Here is a 9,454-nt window from a genome sequence, read left to right on the forward strand (position 1 = left end):
CATTATCAACAAGACCGTTTCGTAGGCCAACTCTTGTAGTCGTTGACACGGCGGCCCAAATAAGTTGCAAACTCAATACAACGTTAGCAATTCCCATAGTTTTAGGTGAGGTTCTATTCTCGAAATGAAATACTTCAGTGAAACTTTCAGTTCGGTCGGGGTAGCGGATCATGATATCACTGCTGTGAAGACTGCAGAGATCTGGTCCTGTTGAAGCTTTTTGTCTTTTCTCTCGCCGCAAGTTGTCAGAGAGATTTCTCAGTGCCAGATTACGGGGTGGTTGAAGCATTGTAAACGGTTCCTTACAGAGAGGGCATGTCCTGGATACGTTCTGTCTCCACCACTTCTGAAGACAGTCTTTACAGAAGCTGTGACCACAGAACAAGATATCTGGATCCTTAAAGATGTCACAGCACACAGGACAGGTGCATTCTAACTCAGAAGGAGACAGTCTGGTTGCCATTATGTTCTCGTGTGTTGTGACATCTGAAAGGTTTGGGTCCTTTTATCCGAACGGAGCAAGTACCTCCCAACGAATCCTCAAATGTTAATATTTGTCACCGATGATGTCAGGTAACTACCAATTCTTTATTTTAAATGAACTCAGTTTGACCTGATATCACTTTGTCAGAGTACTTGGCAGGGGAGGCACCCGCAAAATGTTAGAGCCCTCCCTCTGTCACTGTAGGGTGTTTTCAAAAAGTATATATAGAGATACATCCACAGAATGCTGTTAGGAAGACAAAATGTGTTCAAATATGGCTGATCGTTTTTGGTTGCTTTCTGCCAGCAGACCTCACTTTGAGCAAATTGGGGTCAGATTCACTGGTCAACAGAAGAAGCATCAACAAAGGTGCAGAGTTGCCATCTATACCCGTCAAACTCGCCAGTCTTTGGGACACACCTTCCTCCGTCAAATAGAGATTGATGGGACTAGCTACAAAGCCTTTTATGAGAAGTGTCAGAGTGTTGTACATCGTTTGCTCACCTTACCACGGTACCATACCTACGCTGACCATTCCAGAGCTGGGAAATGCAATCTTTTAGGACCTGGGTCATACATCATCGACTACAGTCGTGACTACCAATGGCTACTGATCCGTGTATGTATGCATACTTCCATCCCTGAAGACTCCTGGCTACCAGCAACTGATATCGAAAGGGAAGACGCTTTCCCTATACAGTTGGCTGTGCACATTGGTGACTTGAAACCTTTTCAAGAAATGATGGATCACATTAAAGCAACGTTGGATGAACGCTCACCACTTCCACCAGGCTCACCACTTCAACCAGGCTCACCACTTCTACCACTACCACTACCACTACCACTACCACTACCACTACCACTACCACTACCACGACCACGACCACTACCACTACTACTACCACTACCACTAACATTTGTTCACTTGAAAAGGGTTGACTGCGTTGACCCAGTCAATCCGGGAAAGGATATGTGCCATATTCGATATCTTTGGCTACGTAAAAATGGCAGTTCTGCTCACAGGGTGTCTTTTTATCAAAAATTGTAAACATTATTTGACTATACCCTGTATTCTCTTGTGTTTTACCTACGAAAGTTGTATTAGCGGAGCTGGCAGGCATGAGGATCATGATCATGATGATGTAGAAAATAAATAAAAAACATTATTTGACTATACCCAGTATTCTCTTGTGTTTTGTACCTACGAAAGTTGTATTAGCGGAACTGGCAGGCATGAGGAACAACAATTTAAGGGAAAGTGCCTAAATTGTAAAGAATACACATGTATTTTTGTGTGTCTGTGTGTGTGTTCATGTGAGTGTGCTCGTGTACGCGCGTGTGTGTGGAACTTAGCTCCTGCTCCGTTTGAACCTTTCAAACAAATATGTAATAATGGGGGGAGAAAATCACCCAAGAATGACAAGAACAATGAATAAATAAGTAACACATTTGTTTTATTTTTTATCATGGGTTAGGCTGTGATTGGATGATAGCCTACACTAAACATACCTACTTGTGAGGAGGCCTGGGCTACTCACAAGTAGGTAGGCCTCATATTGAAGGCTACGGTACATTAAGGTAGATTGGAGAGGATCTCAGTTAAGTTCTCAGCTATGGATACAGCAATTTTCACATTCAGGTGGAAAGATCAGGTTCAAAAACCGACCACTATTTTCTTTGGATTTCCCTACAGGAGAATAATGTCTCATTTTTCCAGATTTTACATATCCAATTGGAGACGGATTAGCCATCAGAAAATGGACAGCGTCATGGAAGGAACAAGGAAGCAACACCTGACCCTGGTTATGATCGAGATTAAGAATGGTACAGACAGAAAGAAACTGTCAGAAGCTTTATGTGACACAAAAATTTATTCACTCAAATTAACAAGGAAGATCTGAACACAAAAAAGTTGGTTAACATGCTTTCTTTAATTATGATATGTTAAGCCAATCATTAAAGACTAAATGCAATCAAAATACAAAAGTGTCTCTGATATTATCACTCTTGGGAGTTAATACATATTGTAATAGATCACTCTATGGACTCTACTATTATTCTAGGAAGACGATTCCTTGAAGACCACTGAGCCTCTCTCATCAACACTGAGGGCATCAAAGAAGTCGCGCCAGTTGTAGTAGAATTCCGGTTGGAAGCCCACAGCGTGGCCCTGGAAGTGGATCAATTGTTTGCCGATGTTATCCACTTTGTGTTCTTGAACACCCACATCGGGATTCAGCTTGATGTTGAAGTAATATACTGGTTCTATTGGACAGGGTAGCAGGTTCAACCGTTCAGAGCTAGCGTTCGCCAAGACAGTGGAGTTTTGGTGAAACAGCAGACAAAGGATGCATGAGCATGGGTTCACTGGCTCTGTGGTGAGCGTCTGGTAGGCTTTTGGAGATAGCAGCGAAGGGAGGGGCTTGTCATGGATCTGACCATTGCTCCGGATCAGCAGCTTCCCCTTACAATGGTCACTGTTCGCACATGGCGGCAGCCTAGAGTCTTTAAACATTTTTAGCAGCATAGCCTTGCTGTATTCATTTCGCGCGAGTGCCCGACCGGGGACAGCGTGATCAGCGAACATTGCCAACAAAGGTTCAGAGTTTGCGTTCAGTAGTTTCAGTACAGTGGTCACCCATGAGCAGCAACTGTGCATTGCGTTAGGGAATCCACCTGAGGAGCAAGTGCACAGCTTCGGGTTAGGAGGGCGCTCAGGGAACAAGTCTCGGATGTTTTCATATGTCAGGTGTCTTGTTTGCTGCACCTTAGCCATCACTCGATCCCTGATTGCATTTCTGTATGCTTCAGATTTTGCCGCACCAATGTTATTATCCCCTTCGTAATCTGTGCTTCCTTCATCTGACCCTACCCCGGTTAGGTTTGGCTGCTTAAACAAAGTCTGAATCTCACTGGGCCCATTGGTGAAAGCTGCGGAGCATTGGACACAATGCTCCACCCTCTTTGCGTTTTCAGCACATCCGGGACACAACCAACGGCAGCATACCCTCTCTCTTACTCGGTTAAAAACAGTGCACTCACTGCAGAAGGATAATTTTAGTGTGAGGCATTCGTCGTGGTGGGGCTTCTGCATGTACCAGGGCTCGACCTCAGCTGATGGGTTCTCAAAGCATACAAGACACACACGCACACCCGTGCAGCCACAGTTGATCACCACCCCAGAGTGTATCAGCTGCTTGCTAGTCTTCACCAAGCCTGTGTGGCACACCAAGCATTTGCTTCCCTTCCCTTTCACAGGGGTGCGAGGAAGGTACATCTTCTTACGCTGCGTGTATGGTGTTGACGCAACCTTCCTGTACATGACTGTACACTTGTTTACCTGATTTGCTTGTTTCTCAGAACGCATCTCGTCGCATGCAGCAAGCAGAGTTTCAGGAACGACACCTGTGAACGAAGGACTGTCAAACATGTCCAGGCTGCAACTACTCTGTTGTGAGCTTGCAAAGGCATTGACACTTGATCCGGTGCCTGTGATAGGCGGGATTGTGTTTATCAAGGGTGCAGTTGGCAAGCCACTAGACGAGCTTTCTCTTTTGCCAGAAAACATCTGTGAAGAGCACATAACCTCAATACCGGAGATACTAGAGAACCTTCGGAGGGAATCAGTAAAGAGTGCAGAAGAAGAAAAGAGCAGGCAAAACCCAGGCTTTATAGCAGAAAAGGGAGGGGCCTTGCATAACAACCTGACCAAGCTCTTGTGGCCTAGAGAAATTTTCCAAGTTTACCAAGCTTACCAAGTATCTCTGACATTGAGGAAGCAATACCAGCCCGCGTGCGGAGTAACTGTTTTGGTGAGGCTGAGGAAGTCACACGGACTACCGCCCGGGCTGTATGTGTACAGCAATCCGGATCCCGAGAAGGGATACATGCTAGGGGTGGTGGCACAGTACGGAGTAAGTGTGGCGGAGAGCATTCCCGCAACTATCGCAGTCAGGGTTTACCCAGGCACAGATAACTGCAGCGCAATGTACTTGATTAAAAGGAAGACAACAGGAGGTGCAATTGAATACGGGAACCGAATGTACAGTGAAACTCTGTATATGGGATTGATTCACCCACTTGAGCAAGTCTGTACACTTTGCGATTTTGCCAATATAGCGCTGCGTGACACACAGAAGTGTGTAGTTGACCTGCGGTGGAAGGCCGGCGACCTAATCTCGGACTGCATCCTCGCTGTGCCAAAGATCCATGGGCTTATAGCATTGTTGTGGCACAACAATGCTGATTCACATGCAGTGGAAGAATCCATAGTAGCATGGATCCATGGAGCCAACATGGATTTACCTGATGGTTTTATAAGAGTTATTGATAACTCTGCACACGAGGATGTGTTTGCCTTCAAAACAGCAAAGGTGTCAACTGCAGGGCTTCCTCAGCCCCCTGACCATAGTCACTCATACTTCATGCACATCTATATCGAGGGTGACATTAATAAGGCAAAATTGGCGATTGGGGAGCTGCCTAATGGTATTATGCGGATGGGCTACCCAGGTCATTTGACTTTGGGTCAATGGTACCGGCTGTCGGAGGGGCAACTACAAGGCAGGCCAACCCCACTTTCCCAAGGCAGGCTGCAGCAAGGGGCACTTTCTACACTGCCTGCCCCGGACACAAGGTCTTTGGAAGTTATTAAGGAGATCGGTGTGTGTGATTTCACCGCCGTTGTGCATACTTTGTACTACAGCCATGTCGACTGCACATACAATGTTATGGCCACTCATGTGCTAGAGTATGGAAAAGGGTGTAAAATGGATCTGTGTTTCCTATAGTATTGGGGTGCCACTGTTCTCTCCTATCTGTGATCTCTATGCTGTGTAAGATGACTGTATCCAGTGGGTGTCTTTCTTTTTCCCTGAGTCCTATGGTTGGCATCATGTATGATTACAATAACGGGAGAAAATAAAAGTCAAATGATAACAATGTTTTGTTACCCGGTCTTTATTCAGCAGTATCAAACAATGATGCATGTATTTTGTCTTCAGGCTAAAAACGCATTACCCTAGTTGCAAGCTCTAAACAAATTAAATTTAAATTAAATGAAATAAATGGTTAGAGTGAGGTTGCACTAAAGTAATTTCATGGTGCTTTGGCTTTACATTCTCTTTTTTTTGCACTGACTTACGGATTGGTGTAGGTCACACTTTGGGGTTTCTACCATTTCACTCTCGGAACATGACGAAGAAGGGGTCCTACGTTTGGATCGACTGCTCCTGCCTTCTTTTGATTTGTGCGTGTGCTTTTTTGTCTTAGACTTCTTTTTGTGCTCACTACCGGAGGGATGACTATGTTGACTCTCGTAACACTGCGAAAGAATGAGGTTCGAAATAGGCTGTAAAGGGTTCCTAGTTTCTGTTCCACTGCTCCCTGCACGTTTGGACACATGATCAACAATGCGTCCCGTTCCTTTGTGTCTACCATACACATCTTCCTCGGCCTGCGGTGAAGACGCGTATGTGTAACCCGGTTCGATATTCTCGTCCACCCGCCTGGCCAGACTTTTGACCTTCCTCCTGGCTAGAGCGTCCCTGCCTGAAAGCTGCTCTTGCTGATGTACTGTTGCCATGGTAGAGGCGTAGTCAGACTTGAGGTTCTCCACTGTAAACGGGTCTTCAGGGTAGATGCTGTTCAATGCTGCGACAGCATCCTTCCATTCCCAGTCCTCTTCGAGTACCTTGTAGTGCGCGTGGTATTCCTGTGGCTCCTCGTTGAGTCTCAGCATGATCTTGTCCTGGTAGTAGATGGTGCGTGTATTGCAAAAGTTGCTCAGGTTTACGATGGGCACCCCAGAGTATTCTGGGCTGCATACCTTGAGCCTAGGCCAGTGGAAGGTTTCTGGTGTGCCATAACCAGATTCGTTCAAGTGGTCCGTGTTATACGCGACGCGTGTCTCGGGGTAAGTTCTGTATATCACACTACCATAGTATATTGGAGCAGAACACTCGTAACAGTGCTGCTCCAGGTTGCCGATTTTTCGGAACGTCATCTCCTTCAACATTGGCACCCCTTTGGTCGCCTCAAGTATCAATGCCTGCACGGGATCTTCAGTGAAGTCCAGGTTGAAGGTGATGCTTGGAGGAGTTGGAGGGATCGGTGGGGGTCGAAGGCTTTCCTCTTCATTCGTTTCCCCTTCCTCTTCATTCGCGGACTCTTCTGAAAAGTCTGAGCCTGGCTGCTCAAAAGCTTCTTGAGCCTCAAAAGCTTCCCGAGCCTCAAAAGCATCCAACATTGCGCTGCCTACCTTTCCCCAGAACGCCTCATGGCTCTCCGGAGCGTATAAAGCCAGCAGATCGTATACTACTTCAAGGCACACAGTCACAGATGAAACCTTGAAATGGGTCTTGTACGGCATCTTACCGTAAAATGCATTTTCCTTATCCTTCTTGTCCTTGACAAATGTGCAAAGTTTACGTTTCCTCATGTCTCCGTCGTGGATCCGTGGTGGAAAGGTACACGAGGCGCACTCCGCCAGCATCTCGTGTGCCATCGAACTAGCTGGTAGCTGATCATCTGGGAAGTACAGCTGGGCAATACCCGAAATATGAATGTGACCGTCCTTATTTTGGGACTGGCTCAGGCAGCTCTGCACCTTCACTTGCTTCAATACGTAGACCAGAACCTGGCAAGCAAAGTTTGCATTCATATCAATTACCCTGGGCAGTACGTCAGGGAGGCACGCTGCCGAGCACAATTTGAACACAGAGCACACCTCGAGGCAAAGCTGGCCAAATGAAAGCATGTCTAGCGCCTTCATGCGTTCCTTGTTGAGTTTGGAGATGAAGTGAGAGTCAGAGCTAGATAATGTATCTGGCACCCTAGTCCAGGGAGGCACCCACAGATCAAAGACAAAGTGGCAAGCTAGCTTCATAGCCTCTCCAAACACCAGCTGATTGATGATGCCCAGCATCCTCATGTTGTCCCGGCCCCGTCTACCAGGGTTCATCACGAATGTTTTCCTCATCATATCAATGCAGCTGGTTCTAGCTGTGTCAAAAGACTCGCTGAACTGGAGCAAGCTGGAGCAGCCGATCATACAAACGCACTGAACTAAGTTCTGTCTGAAGAGACAGGTTGAGGCAATTATATCCATTTGCTGTTCCTTCACAGTGTCGACAATACTCTGAAAGGAACAAGTTCGCGAGGAGCTATTTGTGAACTCTGAGGACATCACAAGACACCTGTCCAGCCAAGCAGGGCTGGTGTGTTCCAGTGAGTTGCTTGTCCACACAAACCCTACGTTATGCACCGCCTGAACCTTCTTTGTGTCCAGGAGACCAGTAGCCGGGTCACAGATCACGGTGTCACTCTCAAAAACACTATCGTCCAGGAGGTGCTTGAACTGGTTGGGCATGTTTGCAGAATCTCGGTCTGTACCACGTGTGCCCTTTTGCGTGTTGTGAGTGTCCTCAATCATTACAGTCCATGAAGTACGAATTTTCTTGTATTTGAATGACTGATCTGTGAACGAAGTCAGGTCCTCCATGCAGGTGGGTGTGATGTGAAACATGATTTTGATAACTTTGTTGATAAATGTTTTGCCCTCTCCTGCACCTGTGAAATTAAACAACATGAACCTCTCTATAGTGTAACGAGGCGCGGTATTGGTGATCACATAGTTTAACGTAGTGGATGCCTGGAAAAGCCGGTGGACTTTGAATGTGTCCACAAACATGTGCGAGATCAGAGCCTTGTCATAAAGCTTGAGTGCGTTGAAGCTGGAAGTTTCTAGGTGCCCCCTCACGCCCCTAGACAACATTGAGTACACGTTGGTACACCTCCTGCCAAGTGACAGAGCAGAATTCTCCCGAGACCCTTCGGTAAGTGAACGGAATTGAGCATAGAGGTCCTTGACTGGCTTGGGAGCACTGAACCGGCCCTCAGTCAGGCACGTGTACATCTTGTTAGCCATGGTCTCAAAGAGATGTGCGCTGTTCTCAAACTTGTGCTTAGCCTTCATCTCTGTGGCAAGGCGGTTCAGCTTTGCCAAGTGTGGGAACAGCCTCTCTATGGTCTCCTCCTGGCTCACCATTAGGAAAGGGTGGATAGGCGACGTGTTGTACAGGCAAGTGTAGCATGCTAAGCACTCCTGCGTGCAACGTGGAAAGCAACCACAGCGGAGTTTACGGAAAATACTGGCTTGTGCTGCATTCCTGCGGCATGCTGTAATGTCTTCCATCATCCTGCTCATTGTGCCTTTAGGCACCGATACATGCTTGTGAATCCTTATGTCTAGAAAGGCAGCAGGGTTTTCCCTGTTAATCAGCGAGACCATGTTGTACTCAAACACAATTAGGGACCGCACATTCACCAAACTCCCCTTGCCGCTTTCGGCTAAGTTGTTAACCACCCCTCGGATTTCATCTAAGAATGTCTCCTGTTCCTTGGCAAAGCAGCCCTGGGACAACAACTGTTCACAAGACATGGCATCCATCAGGGTTTTAAAGAGTTGCCTGCCGTCACCCTCACCACATGGGAAGTGTAAGTCAATGATCTCTGACAAGGACTGCCTCAGACCTTCCAGGCTTAGGTCCTGGATTGTGGCGGGTACGGCGTGTGCTCCGCGAGCCGAGATCATGGGAATGTACGCAGAGCCCATGAGCTGCTGCACCTTACTCTTTTCCATATTCTTTGAAACCAAGCTGTCGGACACACAGTGAAGGCAGTTGAACATGGCACTCATCTCGCCCTTGCTGTCACGCATGTTGATCATGGCATAGTTGAGTGAAGATATCCTGTGCTTCACTAGAGACAGCCTCATGAATCCAGCGAATGCCTCTTGGTGTACATTTTCCATAGTATGTTGTTCGTGTATATCAGTACTATTTTCTTCGTCTATATCAGTACTATTTTCTTCGTCTATGTAATTTGTATGTAACACACCTAAACTCCCCAACATTTCACTTTCCTCCATTTCGCTTTCCTCACTTTCCTCACAAGAGACCTCAGAGGAGG

The sequence above is a fragment of the Gymnoscopelus braueri genome, assembly GCF_963280865.1.
Source record: "Gymnoscopelus braueri genome assembly, contig: SCAFFOLD_120, whole genome shotgun sequence".
NCBI classification, from domain to species: domain Eukaryota; kingdom Metazoa; phylum Chordata; class Actinopteri; order Myctophiformes; family Myctophidae; genus Gymnoscopelus; species Gymnoscopelus braueri.